Source organism: Panthera leo, chromosome E2 (genome assembly GCF_018350215.1).
Source record: "Panthera leo isolate Ple1 chromosome E2, P.leo_Ple1_pat1.1, whole genome shotgun sequence".
Classification (NCBI taxonomy): Eukaryota; Metazoa; Chordata; class Mammalia; order Carnivora; family Felidae; genus Panthera; species Panthera leo.
Window position 1 is genome coordinate 28,072,705 of NC_056693.1, and position 15,068 is coordinate 28,087,772.

The 15,068-nt window shown below is 55.8% G+C and overlaps 1 protein-coding gene across 7 annotated transcripts in view; it reads left to right on the forward strand.

Annotated features, from left to right (window-relative positions):
- Positions 1–2,794: 2,794 nt before the first annotated feature.
- The window catches only part of ADCY7 (adenylate cyclase 7), a 45,159-nt gene continuing 32,885 nt past the window's right edge, over positions 2,795–15,068 (forward strand). For 3 of the 7 annotated variants that reach the window (XM_042917960.1, XM_042917961.1, XM_042917962.1), the window contains exon 1: positions 2,795–3,568. The gene's annotated coding sequence lies outside the window, so the exon portion shown is untranslated. Of the gene's footprint in view, positions 3,569–9,038; positions 9,616–15,068 lie in introns of those variants that run through there. The other 4 variants (XM_042917963.1, XM_042917957.1, XM_042917959.1 and 1 more) reach the window with 4 other exon arrangements.

Consider the following 15,068-nt stretch of genomic DNA (forward strand, 5'->3'; position numbering starts at 1 on the left):
GCTCTGCTTCCAAGGTGGCTCAGCCACAGGGCTGGTGGTGTGGGGCTGGCTGGAGGGAGGGGCCTCAGTTCCCTGCCACAGAGCTGCTTGAGCGTCCTCACAACATGGTGTCTGGCTTGCCCCAGAGCCAGTGAGCCAAGAGGGGGCCAGGGTGGAAGCCACTGTGTCTTTCATGACCTCAGAAGTCACGCGTTGTGATTTCTACACTATTTTGTTGCTTCTGAAGGTAGTACGGGAGGGGCATGAACACTGAGTCGGCCTCGTTTGGAGGCTGACTACCAGAGTGGCCGAGATGGCACGCATCTTGTTCCCACATAGTTCCAACGAAAGTCCCAGAACTGAATCTCATTGGGCCACTTCGATCAAGTTCCATGCCCATTCCTCACTGGACAGTGGTCCTGGGCCCACCCCTGGAGGGCTGGTTCCCCACAGGAACAAGGAGCTGTTACCAGAGTGGAAGTGGATGTTGCAGAAGGAGGGTAGCACTGTAAACCGTCTCTGGAGAGGCCCGTGGCACTGTGTGGCCCAAAGGCGGTAATGATGGGACACTGGCGAAGGCTTCCTGGAAGAGGTGACCTTTGTACTTGTCTTGGCAAGATGGGTGGCATTTTTATTTTTTTAATGTTTATTTAGTTTTGAGAGACAGAGAGAGACGGAGTGTGAGCAGGGGAGGGGCACAGAGAGAGAGAAAGACACAGAATCTGAAGAGGCTCCAGGCTGTAAGCTGTCAGCACAGAGCCCGACGCGGGGCTTGAACTCACAAGCCGTGAGATCATGACCTGAGCCGAAGTCGGACGCTCAACTGACTGAGCCACCCAGGTGCCCCAATGGGTGGCATTTTTGACCATTTCATTTTGGCTGTGCCCTGGTGGTCTGAGTCAGGACATGAAAGAACGAGGTGTGGAATGTGGGCTCGGAGATGTGCTGGGATCCTTTTCTTTCCCAGACTGGGAACATAGGGACACGCTCTGCTCACTCCTTCACTCAACAGGCAGGAAACTGGGTTTCCAGGGGAGAAGGGGCTGGCTGAAGTCATGCAACTGGTTACAAGTTATAGGATGGAGCTAGGGCCTTCTAACTCCTAATCAGGGAGGGTGGAAAGATGAGTTGTAGGGGGTCGGGAGGAGGAGCCAGGACTTGACTCAGGAGGCACAGAGAAGCCACGGAAGGCCTCTGACCAGGGCAGGCATGCAGTGGAGTGGGATCTGGGGTTTAGAACTGAGAGAACACCCTCTGGCCTCCCTCCGCTTCTGACTTTAACTTAGCGCTTACTATGTGCCTTATATGCATTTCTCACATAAGCCTCCCAGCCTTCTGAGGAGTTGGGTGACTTTACAGGTGGGTTCCTGGGCTGCCAAGGTTGCTCAGGGGGTCTCTGACTCTGTTGCTCTGAAGCCTCTTCATCCCGCATCCGTGGGACAAGAGGCCGGCTTGGTAAATCGCCAGCCTGGTTGCTCAGACCCCTTCCCGGGTATGGTGAGCCCCCTGACTTTAGGGGAAGGAAAAAGTATTTCCCTGCTCACACCCCTTCCCAGAAGCCTGCCTGGAGTCCGAAACGCGATGGGCGCTATGGGGTTTCTTCCCGAGGGAGGGGCTTGTCATCTGGTGTCAAACGAGGCCAAGCTGTTGGCTCCGGGCTCTGCGTTATTTGTCCTTTGGCCGCCTGACAGCCCTGTCTGCCTTGTTTTTGCTACGGTGTTACGCCCTCTTGCCCACTGTTTCGTGGCCTGGCCACTTTCTACAGCCTGTGGCTCCCAGGTGGCTGAGGTCTCTCTGCCCTGAGCTCCGGACCACGTATCTTGTCTTTACGGGTGGTTGTCCCAGACCTTTGGGCAAGCCGTTGTGGGCATGTCTCAGCCTGGGGGTTTGGCTGATGGGGGCTGTGTCCAAGTCACATTTGTGTCTGCAGCACCAGAGAGGGGTCCTGCCCATGGGGAGGAGGGCAGGTGTTCCTGAGAGGAACAGAAGAGGGTCGGGGCCATGCCTGCGCCCTGGCACCCGGAGTGAACAGACACCAGTTCCTGGGCTGATGCTGAGAAAGCCTGAGCTTGCCCCTCCTTTGGGGGAGTTTGTTCGGCGAGTTTAGGAGTGCTGAGTACCAGGGCTTAGAGGTCTCTGGTGAGGGTACCCACTGAGGAGGGGGTAGTGGGGCTTGGAGTAGCCTGTCCTCAGGGAAGCCTTTCTTTGGCCCCAGGATGGTCACGGGTGAGTGTTTGAAAGCACAAGCCACAGAGTCAGATAGACCTGAGTTTGAATCCTGGCTGTGCCTTTTGTTAGCTGTGTGTGCTTGGGCAAGTGAGTGGCGTCTCTGAGCCTCAGTTTCCTGCTCTGTAGAAGGGGCATAATAGCAGGACCTTCCTCATGGAGCTGATGGGCAGTTATGTGAGGCTGTCCCCAATGCCAGCACACAGTCAGTGTCTAAATGCTGGTTGTAAAGCACGTTAGCCTGTGTGCACAGATCCTGTCTGCCAGGACCTTGAAGTCTGTCTGAGGGCTGGGGTGTCAGGTGCCCAGTGGCCAGGGTTGGGGATGTAGCAGGTTGGAAGGGAAGGGTCTGACCACTGCCCCCTCCGAGGAGGGAGCTGAAAGGGGGGTCTGGGGAGGGTGGGAGTGTCAGCTGGGAAAATAGGGCTCTGTTCTCCACTTTGTTACCAAACAGTAGGTTCTGCTGTCAGGATAAAAGGTAGAAAGTGATCCCAGGCCCCCAGGTCACATGCTCAGCGGGTGACTGAGGACCAGCAGTGCCTTCTTCCTCTGTCTTGGGAGGCTTCCGCTCCCTGCTTCCCAGCCCTTCATAACTGCCGCCTCACAGCTGAGCACCACATGATCCCAGTGGGGGAAACTGAGGGCTGGCAAAGCAGAAGGGGCTTGATTCCTGGCATCCTGGGGCCCAGGGCTGTTGGGATTCTTTGGGGGCTCGAGCTGCTTGGAATAGGGGCTCCAGGCATGGGGGCAGCTGGGAGATGGAAAGGCAGCAGATGAGGCTGGAGACCTTTGACCTCTCAGAGACGGATGAAGCCCCCTCGCTAGGTGGGTGGGGAAACTGAGGCTCATGGCCTGTCTGTGAGTGGCAGAACCAGCATGAGGCTCTGTGCCAGGCTGCTCTCTCACTTTTAATGCTCATCAAGGATGCATTTGCTCCTGGCCTCCAGCCGTCGTCTCGGGCCTTCTAACGGAGGCTTGGTGCTTGTTTTATTTTCACTTGTTGAAAATTGTTCCAGCTTAAAGCTTCCAATTTCCATGAAGTCATTGGAGCCAGGAGCCTGGCCCGATGCCTCCCCCCACTTGTGTTGAGGGCCCCGCTGCAGCTGGGAGCGGGCCCCCCCCCTAACAGCCCCGGAGGCGCTGAGCTGAGGGTTCGGCTGTAGCTTTTGTGAGGCGGCTGCTGCGGAGCAGGAAGTTGTGGGTCCCAGATGCGACTTGCTCTCGTTAGGTAGCCCGGGCGAAGGCGGCCTCGCATGTGTGAGCCTGGACGCGGGCCGAGAAGGGGCCGGCGAGGGACAGCCCACCTCCACGCCGGCTCCTCAGACCCTGGCCTGGCCGTCCGGGGGCCCCGGAGGAGAGCCAGGTAAAGCGGGCTGTGGGGACGGGGCGCCATCTGTCCCAGCGGCCCGGGCTGGGCGGGGGCCGGACAGGGTCTGGGCCGCGGGAGGTGGGGCGGCTCCCGGACACAGGACCAGAGACCACTGGTCATGGGCTTTGCCCAGCTTGACGAGGAGGTGCCGTCATGACCGTGGGGCAGGGTGGGGGGGGGGGGGTGGGCCTGGACGTCTGGGAACTGTGGACTTGCAGATGCCCGCTCTGCCTTTCAGGGTTGTAATTTCACACTTACAAGCCCGCTTCTCTGTTCTCAGTGACGGAAGGATCGTCGGGGGAGGGCAATCGAACTTCTTTTGTGAAGTAAAAATGAATAGCCCCAGACAAACTCTGAAAGTGCTACATGCCCCAGAGACAGAGAAGCAAGACGCCCCGGGAAGTGGAAGGGTCTCCCTTTCCCTCCAGCCCCTCCCAGTCTAAGGCCCCTGGGGACCAGTGTGCACCACTGGGACTAGGTCCTTCTGGATCATTCTTTGTGTTCCTCCAAACACATGTACACAGGGCAGATCAGGTGCTTCGCTTCTGTGTCACTACCTGGGGTTCAGGGCAGCTGGCACTGGGTGCTTCCTCTCTGGCCAGCGCTTGGGGGAGGGGAGCGGAGGGGTGAGGAAAGCAGAGGGCTGGGCTGGGCCTCCATGCACGGGGCCCCTGGCCCCGAGGCCTGGCCGGAGTCCAGGCGGGCTCTGCTCCGATGTCTGTGTGGCCGTGGGCTGTCTGCCACAGACATGCGGGTGGACGGCCTGAGGGTGGCCGCCTAGAGAGTGACTAGACCAGCTTTTCTCAGATGGGGGCCCTGTGGTGGTTTTAGGCCGTATGTGGATGAACATGCTTAAAATTTGTTAGGTATCTATTTTAATGTGTTTTAGGAAAAGGAAAAAAAAAAAACACCTATAAATAGGACCTTAGATCTGTGACTTCATGATGTCCCTTTGCCTGGGACAAAGCTAAAGAAGATACGGAAATGAGAAGTGAGCAGACTTAAGAGGAAGTGTGAAGTGACCGGCTCGGCCGGATGTGCATGTGTCCACGGAATCGAAAGTCTGGGAGGGCTTCTTCTGGGAGGGTCTGTTCCTAACCAAGCTGTGGGTCTCCCCACCTCCAGGTTAGGGGCCTTCTGGGGCTTTCCTGTGGCTTCTGATGTGAGGTGTGGGTGCAGAGGAGGGGAGGCTGTCAGATTGTTCCGGATTCTGGGCCCTCAGAAGGGAAGGTGTGAACTGTGTGGGGGAAGAGCCTCCTGTAATGTTTTAGTGAAAAGAAGTGGCCGTTTACTGGCAGCCGTTTTCTGGGGGCCGGGAGGGGAGGGGTGGCCTCGAAGGGCCCCTTTGCCAGGAGTGGGTCTCAAGAGAGGAGGTCTTCCTGTGGGTCCTACAAGCAATGGGGGCTGGTGCAGGGAGGGCCTAGGCAGTGAGCGGTGGGAAGGAAGGGGCAGGAGCAGGGCTTCTAAATAGGCCAAAGGTGCTTTTCAGGAGGAGATACCGGTCAGATTTGATGTGGTTGTGAGGACATGCACCCCCCTTTACAGTTTATAACTCTTGGTTTAACCCATTTCCTGCTCCCCTCACCCCTACCCTGTGGTAGGTGCCTTTTGCCCCCCAGTTTGCAGAGGAGAAGACAGAGGCCCAGAGGGGCACTTTCTTGTCCCGGGTCACACGGCGAGTCAGTCCCCAGGGCTGTCCAGGTGTATACACTGCCTGTCATGGAGAGCCGCCATGTCTGAGGCCTGTAGGGGGTCAGGGCACAGTTCCCCTTCTTTGGAGAGGCTGCGTGGGGCAAAGCTGAGCAGGGGCTCTGGGTGGCTTTGAAGAGTTAGTAGGACATGATCCTCACCATGGGGAAGGAGGAATCAGGTTCCTCTGAGTTGGGTCCTCCACCCTGCAGGCCTGGCCTGACCCTTGTCTGCACCCACTGCAAGGTGGCGGGGGCTGGGTCAGGGCTCCCCCGCGGCTGGGCCGTGCCTCCTGGGTCACGTGCTGGGGTCCTGCTTCAGCTGGCGGTAGATGATCTGACCCTTTGGATTTTCCATGACTTGCCATCCTCCCATACTGGAGGTCATCAAGAGGTGATGGGTGGCCCATCCCTCAGTGTCCTTGACCTTTCTCCTGTCCTGGAGGAAGGGGGTGTGGGGCACACTGACACTCCGCTGGTGGCAACTTTCCATCTTCCAGGGCCTGGGCAGAGGGCAGTGCTTCACCCAGCTGGGACTGTTCTGGGGCTGCTGAGGGAGCGGGCAGAGAGGGTCACGCTGGACGCTCGAGCCAGAGTGGCTGATTCCAGCCTTGCATGGGGTCGGGTCTCAGGGATGGGAGGGAAGCGTGGGTAGTGGGCCTGTTAGGCATTTCGTGTGCTTGAAGAGATCTGCGTAGCTACGAGCTGGGAGTTAGTTTGGCTCAGTGAATGAGACCATCACATCTGAACAGCCAGAGAAGCCAGGGGTCTTCTGGAGGTCCTTGGGTCCAGCCCCCTGCTTCCGGGCCCCACTCTGCCTGTTTCCAGCAGCATGTGAGGTGAGCCAGGTTATTTGAGCCAGTTTCCTGCATCTGTGAGTTGTGTCTCTCGTGGTTCCTGCCCAGGCGGTTATAGGCTTAAACAAAGGGGGACATGTTGCACCTGGTGCAGGAGAGCCCCGGCTCCGGGGGAGGTGTGATCGCTGTCATGTAGCTGTGTTGGGGGCTCTCCTCCGCCTGTCCTGTTTCAGGTGGGAGAGGCCTCCCTGGTAGCCTGCAGCCCTTGGGCTAACTGCTGTCTCACAGTCCCTCAGTCCCCTCCTCTATGAGGTGGCAGTGCCCAGGCAGGTTGCTGGGGGACTGGAATATGCGTGAAAAACTCTGCCCAGCCGTCTGAGACCAGCACACCCATGTCTGGGGTTTCCCTGGCGGCCTGTGTGTGTTGAGTGCTGCCAGCCTGCTCCCCCTCCCGGTGGCCCTCCAGCTCTGCCCCTGCCCTGGCTTTCAGTCTCCACTCACCCACAGGGCTCTTCCAGCCCCCACCCCCCAGGGAGGGTGGCAGGGCGCCCACCCAGCAACCGTCGGCATCTGGCTCGACCTGCCGCTGCCCACGGAGTTCACAGCCGGCCACATCATGCCTGGGGTGTTGCCAGATCCTGGGTGCAGACCTGGGCTGAAGCACCTTCCACTCCCTGATGTTCCCCTGGAAGCCCTCTAGGCGCTGGGGTGAGGTAGGGCGAGACTTGGGTCAGAGGTGGGCTCAGTTCCTCTTTGGTGACCCTCCTCCCCATGATACTAGGTCATCCTTTCTCCCACCATCTGCTGATCACGTTGACAGACAGGGCATTGCCTGAGCACCAGCCAAGTGCTGTATGGGAGGGGAAACCGACAGTCCAGATGGGGTAGGATGGCCGACCTTGAGCCCTGGAGAAGGGGTTTGTGGGGTTCCTGGGTTCCTCCGATGCACACACTTGACCAGTTTCTCCCGTCTGGTGTCACATCTGAACCCCTTCTCCTGGCTTCTGGGGTCCTCTGGTCCCAGCCCACCGTGCTGGTCCAGTCCCACCTCTCGTGGCCTCTCGTGTACTCTGGGGTCAGCACGCTGCTTGCCTCTCTCTTGCCCTGTCCATGCAGCCCCTCTGCTCAGGGCTTCCCTACCTCATACCCCATCCTGGCCCGTGTCACCCATGTGGAGGCCCCCTCCTCGGGGTCTTCAAGCTCGGGGGCTGAGGAGGCTCAAGTGGTCTGCTCTGGAGTCAGTCGCCTGGCAGCTTTCCCTCCGCCCGGGCTCTGTGAAAATCCCCCTGTCGGTGCCGGTGCCAGGGGACACCGGGGGCACCCTCCTCTGTCCGTTCTCCCTGTTATTCCCCTGTGTGTACCCCTCCCTACAGCAACCACTGGAAGCATTTACCTGTGACTGTGCCCAAAGGAAAAGAAACAAATTGAGGTCTTTGTCGTGGGTACCCCAGTTCTCAGACATGTACCTGGCCCCCCAGGCTTACCTCCTCCCTCTTCTTCCTGGACAGAAGTACTCATGGCCCAGGGAGGAGCTTGTGTCCTCCTGGGGTTGCAGCACAGCAGGCCTGGCTTCAAGGGAACAGGAGGCCCCCAGGGGATGCATGTAGTAGGCAGTGCCACCAACCACCTCTTAGGACACAGAATATGCTGGTGGGGACCTCTTTGTCTTCTAGGATTCGGCCCTTGCCATCCCCTGCAGGGACCTTTCCTGCCCCTGGTTAGTGGCTCAGTCTCACTGCTTCTGGGACCAGCTGACTTGGGTGGATGGCTCCTGGTGTCATTGGCTGGCTGAGCAGGGAGAGGCCCAGGAGCATGGGGCACAGCCCCTCCCTGCACAGATGGGAAAACAGCCCCAACGGGCTTCACAGCTTTGGGGCTGGTGTGCATTTTCCTGATCAGAGCTCTGTTGGAGGCACGGTTTCCTCACGCCTCATTAAGTGGTGGGGATGTGGACGAGGGGCCACCTGTCTCCCCCACCTAGCCTCAGCCTCCCCATCTTTGCAGTAGGCAGGCTGCCCCCCCCCCCCTCCTGCACATCCCCTGCCAGTGTGTGCCAGGGTCTTCCTGGCTCTGCCAGTCCCTGCTCCCGGCCTCCCACACCTGTCTCCCTCGGGCCCCATCTGGCTCGGGGAGGAGGAGCCCTTTGAAGTCAGCTGGAGGCGCTGCTTTAATGGGGGACCCAGACTAATGGGGAGGCATCCTCTTTTGAAACACCCAGGCTCCCTGGAGCCACCATTGAGGCCCCCCATGGAGGGGGTGCCTTAGCCCAGGTAGTGCCCAGGGCAGGGACCAGCACTTCTGCATCCTTTGTCTGGCCCTGCTTTCTGGGCAGGGGAGCAAGGGAAGGGCTACCTTTTGGGGGGGGGGTGTCAGGACCCCGGGATTTATAGGGTGTCTCCCAGTGCCTGTTGATATCAATCAAGGTTTCTCAGGCTGCCCGCCCCCGCCCCCCCCGCCCCAACTTGTGTTTGGAGCCACTGGGGTGACCCCACCTGATGGCAGACCCTGTGTACTAGCCTCTCTGTGAAGTCCCTGAGCATTAGGTACCATTACCAGCCCATTCTTTGAGTGAGGAAACAGGCCCAGAGAGGTTAATGAATGTGCCCATGGTCACACAGCGCCTCTGATGTTTGGTCCCTGAGGCTTTCCTACCTTCTTGACTCCTCAGCCCCAGGCTGCTCCTTGCCCATCCTAGCATTTCTCTTCCTCATGTGGCTCATTTATTACATGTGTCTCCTCTTCCCCGACAACACATGCTTTCCAAGGGACCTTGCTTATCATGGCCTCAGCCTGTCACCTGGTACCTGGAGTGGGCAGGGGCTCAGTGAGCACTTGTTGGATGGAGGAGCACGGGCACCACGGCGGTGGGGGGTGGGGCGGGGGGGGTTGCTTTCCTGTCATTGAAGTAACACAAGTTTGGCCCCCTTAAGTGTGTGAAGTTTCTGGATTTAGGAGGAGTTTTTATAGCCATGAGGTCATTTCACGTCCAGAATAAACTGGCAAGCTCCCCACTGCTCAGGTGAGAAACCCAGGCTGAGAGGCAGGTGACCTGCCCGAGCTCATGCAGATGGGGACAGGGACACCGGGGTTGGGACCAGCCCCCAGTGCCTGCTCAGCATGGGCTGTATTTGTCTCAGTCCATGGGGCTTGGGTTTAAGTGTCCCCTGTGTACCAGGCAGGTGTCAGATTTTGGAAGCTGAGCAATGAGTAGCCACACGTCAGCCTTGGGGGAGGCATCAGGTAGCCGGGCAGTGACAGGCCAGGTGTCCTGTGTTTCGACACAGGCACTGGGAAGGGAGAGCCAGGCACTGAATCCAGATTAGGAGGGAATTGGGCAGCCCTCCTGTGGAAGGTGGTGGCTGGGCCTGGCTCTGAAGGGTTGGGCAGGAGTTTGCCAGGCAGAGGGAGTTTTCGGGGTGGGGAGGTAGGCTGTGCTTTTAAGCGGCCAGAGCCCGGAGACAAGAGGGTGGGGCTTGTTTGGGGAACTGAAATAAGTCAAACTGTGCAGTCGCGAAGAAGGCCTCTGGAAGCCCTGGAGGAGGTTTTTGGCCAGGGGGTGAGCACAACTGGGCTTGGTGTTCTTGGGGACCCAGACAGGTGCAAGAAGCCCTGGCAGGCTATCCCAAGGGGAAGCTTGTGTTTAGGGGTGCATGGGGCTGCTGTGGACTGGGGATCCATCACAGCGGCTTCCCGTACCCAGCCAGAGCCTGGCTCTGGAAGGCAGGAGTTTGTGGCAGGAAGGAGTAAGTAACCAGGAGTGGGGGGCCTAGCTCTAGGGACAACTGAACTGTAGGGAGGGTCTCCTGAGCCCCCCGTGTGGGTGTAGTTACAGAGGCCAGCCTGTGGTTTGAGGGTAAGGGAGGTCGGCTAGGCCTGCTTCCCCTGCAGAAGGGCTCCTCCGGGCTCTGGGCTGGGCTTTCACCAGGCAACCCCCCCTGCCCATCACGTGCCCCCTTGGCCTCGCTCAGGTTCTCAGGAAGCCTTGAGGAAGTGGGATCTCAGCACTTTGGATTAGAGCCGGGCACTCTGCTGTCTGGTGCTGTGGGAGCCACATGGGGGGGAGGGTCTGTGGATGAGGCAGTGGCTTCGGGGGCCCAGACTAGACAGTGATGTCTTGTTGGGCTCCATGGATGGCTGGGGGAGGCCATGGCCCCTCCAGCATGGCCTGCTGAGTTCTGGGCAAGGATGTCTTACTGTCTGGTTTTCCCACTGACCTCTCTGTGGCCAGCTTGCTAGTCTCAGTGGGACCGGACCAGAGTGGATAAAGGCTCCCACTCTAGCTTGGGTCTCCTGACATTCGGCCCAGGGCTCTGTCCCCTGCACTGCTTTGCCTCTGGCAGGTGGGCTACTTCCCTGCATTGCCTGAGAGAGGCAGGAAGCATGGCCAAGAGACGCAGGCGGGTCTTTTCCTGGTTGGTATTTAGAGCACTTTCTTGCTTTCTCAATTCCGCAGGGCAGATTGCTCCCCAACTTAAAACTGCCTGAGGGAGGGCGCTGTGCATCCAGGCCTTCTTCCCATCTTCCCATTTTCCCTTCACCCCTACCCCAGAGGCCAAGCTTAGGGCTGGTCCCCTGGCCCACAAGCAGTTGCACTGGCTTGTCCTTCCCTTGTGTGTCCATCCAGCCCAACCCAGGGTCGGGTAGAGGTGGGAGAGCGGGGCCCCCAGCCAGAGGGAGCTCCCCAGGCTGTCAGGAGAGGGGAAGATAGTTGGCTCTCTGGGCCACAGCTGCCCAGTGAGGAGCTTTGAGCTATCTTCGAGACTCCACAGTCAGCATTTCCCAAAAGGAGTTCATTGGAAATTAATGCAAAAAAGGGTCCCTTGAACCAAACAGACCGGGGAATGTTTAGCTGTGTTTAACTCAGCAGGTTTCTTTTCTGCAGGACTTCTCAGAGCCTTTAATTGCTAATGTATACAGGGACTCTTTAAAGGAGGAGGAGGAGAATGTCAAGCCCTGCACTGCCTGTGACCAGAGTCCAGTGTGGGTGGGGCTGGCCATGTGTGTGTAGCTCTTCGTGGCTCTGCTGGTGGGCAGCACGCCTCAGGAAATGTAGACGGAGGGTTAAGAAAGAGCTGGAGCCTTGGAGTAGGGCAGGTCTGGGTTTGAATTCCAGCTCTCCTGCTTTTCAGCCAGGGGGCTTTGAACAAGTAGGTTAGGATTCCAGAGTCCGCCCCCAGCTGGAAACAGAGTGAGAGCAGCTCCACCCACACCCCCACCCCCACCCTGGGGGGGATGGGCTGAGGGGGGATGGGCTGCATGGGCCTTGCCCCTGCCTGTTCCTGACAGGCGCTCACTGAGGTGGAGGTTCTCAGAGGAGGGAGGCCAGAGGCCGCTGGGAGTCTCTCTAGTTGGGTTCAGAGGTTGCAGAGCCTGTCCTGAGGGCAGGTGTTCTGCTTTCTCTCCTTGAAGCAGGCCTGCAAGGCTTGGGGTGGGGTCCCCATGCTGCCTGGGATGCCAGATGGCAGTTCTCTCTGACACTGTCCACCTCCCCTAGGGCCCAGGTTGGGTGGCTGGACCGCCTCTCTGTCCAGGCCCCGCCAGGCACCCCACGGGGGCGTCAGCCCCTGTGGCTGCTCAGGGCCCCAGATAGCAATTTTTAGGTGCTGACCACTTCTAGGCTAGGCCACTCCCAGGGCAGAGTAGGGGGCCGGAGCTCACGACTGGGTCATCGGGGAGGGGAAGGGGCAGGTGCCCCGCTCCCTGCCTTCCAGACCCCACAGCCCTTTCTGCCAACTTGGTAATACTTGTTATCTCGACTTGGGTACTTTGTGTCGGGTGGAGCCTCGACACCCTGCGTGCCTTACCCCCATCGAATCCTCTCAAAGCTCTGCAGGGTCAGAACTTAGTCTCCCTTTTTTCAAATGAGGAAACTGAGGCACAGAGATGAGAAGTAACTCTCCGGGTGTGCAACTGACACTTGATGGGCCTGAGACGGATGTCTGTCTGTCTGTCTGCCTTCCTTCCTTCCTTTATTTTTCTTAAAACAAGTTCTATTTAAGTTTATTTATTTCGAGAGACAGAGCGAGCATGAGCAGAAGAGGGGCAGAGAGGGAGAGGGAGAGAGAGAATCCCAGGTAGGCTCCGTGTTGAACAGTGAGATTGTGACCTGAGCCGAAATCGACTGAGCCACCCAGGCGCCCGGTAAACAGGTTCTATTTTTTTATGTATTTGCATACATACTTATGTATGTAGATCCACACACCCCCACGCCAATAAAGATGCCAGGAACGTGTCTTTCCATGTTTGTATACGCGTCCCTTTAATTATCAGTCACCTTCTGTTGCCCTTGAATTTTTCTAATAGAGTCTTTATTTTTTAGTTTATTTTTTAAAGTTTATTTATTTGTGTTTTTAGTAGTCTCTACACCCAACGTGGGGCTTGAACTCACAACCCCAACATCAAGAGTTGCACACTCTTCCAACTGAGCCAGCCAGTTGCCTCACGTGTTTAGTTTATTTTTAAAACCACTTTATTGAGGTATGATTGACGTAGAAAAAGCTGTGCATATTTAATATATGCAGCCGATAAGCTGAAGATAAGTATTCCCCTCTGAAACCATCGTGACAATCTATGTCATAAACGTATTCCTCACTTCCGAAAGTTTCTTTTTGCCCCCTTTATTATTATTATTGTTATTATTACTCCTAGTAGTACTAGTCGTAGTAGTGTGATAAGAACCCTCAACGTAAGATCTGCCCTCATAGGAAAAATTTGAAGTGTACAATATAGTATTGTTGGCTGTAGGCACTATGTATGCAGTAGATCTTGCATCTTGTATTAAGAACTTTTAGGGGCGCCTGGGTGGCTCAGTCGGTTGAGCGTCCGACTTCGGCTCAGGTCACGATCTCGCAGTCCGTGAGTTCGAGCCCCGCGTCAGGCTCTGTGCTGAGTGCTCAGAGCCTGGAGCCTGTTTCAGATTCTGTGTCTCCCTCTCTCTCTGACCCTCCCCCGTTCGTGCTCTGTCTCTCTCTGTCTCAAAAATAAATAAACGTTAAAAAAAAAAAATTAAAAAAAAAAAAAAAAAAAAGAACTTTTAAAAAATGTTTGTTTATTTTAGAGAGAGTGAGTGAGCGTGTGGGCAGGGAAAGGGCAGAGAGAGAGGAAGACAGAAAGAATCCCAAGCAGGCTCTGCACTGTCTGTGGAGACCCCAACGTGGGGCTTGAACCCACGATCTGTGAGATCGTGACCTGAGCTGAAACCAAGAGTCAGATGCTTAACCAACTGAGCCACCCAGGCACCCCAAGAACTTCTGTTTTTGTTTGTTTGTTTGTTTTTAATATTTATTTTTGAGAGACAGAGAGAAAGAGAGTGAGGGGAGGGCCAGAGAGAGGGACACAGAGGATCCAAAGTGGGCTCTACATTGACAGCAGAGAACCTGATGTGGGGCTTGAACTCACGAACCATGAGGTCATGACCTGAGCCAAAGTCGGACGCCTGACTGACCCACGCGCTCCCCAAGAACTTCCTTTTAATTGCACAAGCTGCATTACGACAATAGAAACAAACTGAAGGTTCACTCATTCCACCAAAGCATCAGTTTTGGTTATCCTGTATCCTGGTTCAGGCATTACCCGTTCCAGACACTGCTGTTGCCATGTGGATTTTTCACAGAACACCCTGGGACAGCTCAGTTCACACGGCTGCACCCTTTTGACGGCTGCGTAGTATTCCACAGGAAGGGTGCGTTGTGATTTATTTCGCTATCTCCTAACTGGCAGACACACCATCTTCTTTTGTTATTGTAATGCTGCAACAATAATCTTGTACATGTGTCATTTTACATCTGTGAAAGTGTTTGTAAGGTAAATTACTTGAAGGACTTTTGCTACATCAAAGGTTTGTGTGTGCAGGAGTGATTTTGTTACATACGACTAAATCGCCAGCCCCACCCCGGGGGTTATGCTGAATCACTCCTGCCAAGGCTGTGTGACTGCCTGTTGTGTTGCGTATAAATGCTTTGATCTTTGCCAATTGGATAGGTAAAAATGATTTTCCGTAGTAGTTTTAATTTGTGGTGTTTTTTTTTTTTTTTTATTATGGGTGAGGTTAGCTTCTTCCTAAATGTTTAACAGCCATTTGTGTTGCCTTTCTGTGCACTTTCTATCCATACCTTTCTCCCATTTTTTTTTTTTAATTGGTCTTTTTCTTTTTGATCTGTGGGAACTTTTTACATATGAGAGAGGTTAGCTCCTTATGATAAGAGTTATAAATATTTCCCTAATTTCTCATTGATCTTTTGATTTTGCTATTAATAGCTTAAGAGAGAGAGAGAGTGTGTGAGCAGGGGAGGGAAAGAGAGAGAGGGAGACACAGAATCTGAAACAGGCTCTGTGAGCACAGAGCCTGATGCAGGGCTTGAATTTGGGAACAGTGAGATCATGAGCTGAGCTGAAGCCAGATGCTTGACCGACCGAGCCACCCAGGCACCCCTAATGTAGTAGATTTTTAATAAGTTTATTTACTCATTTGTTTTTAAGTAAGCTCTATGCCCAGAGTGGGCTCAAACCTGCAACCCTGAGATCAAGAGTGGCATGCTGGTCTGACTGAGCCAGCCAGGCACCCCTGGAGTAGTTTTTTTAAATGTAATGGGAGTTGATTAGTCTTTTCTGTGTCAGGTCAGAAAGGACTGACCCACTACAGCACTGTATGAACATTCTTTCATGGTTTCTTGCTCTCTTTGGAAATCATCTTGGTATAAATTATGACTCCAGCTTGTTCTCTCTCCTCTGGGCTCTGCTGTCTCTTTAAACAGGATACTGGCAGGGGAGTTACATCCTTCTTGCTCACTCCAGTTCAGTGGTTACTCTGGGGTATATCTATGGCTTTGTGAAATGGATCCCGTCCCCTATCTCCCAACCCTGTTCATGCCTCCTCACCACTGGCTGTCTGGGTGGGGCCCTGGGCAAAGTGTGAAGTCAGTGGCTAGACCTCTGTCCTGCCAGCCTGGGCAGGACTGGCACCTGGTAAGGTGCCTGTAGACTAGCCCTTTCTGTCCTTCCTTATCAAGA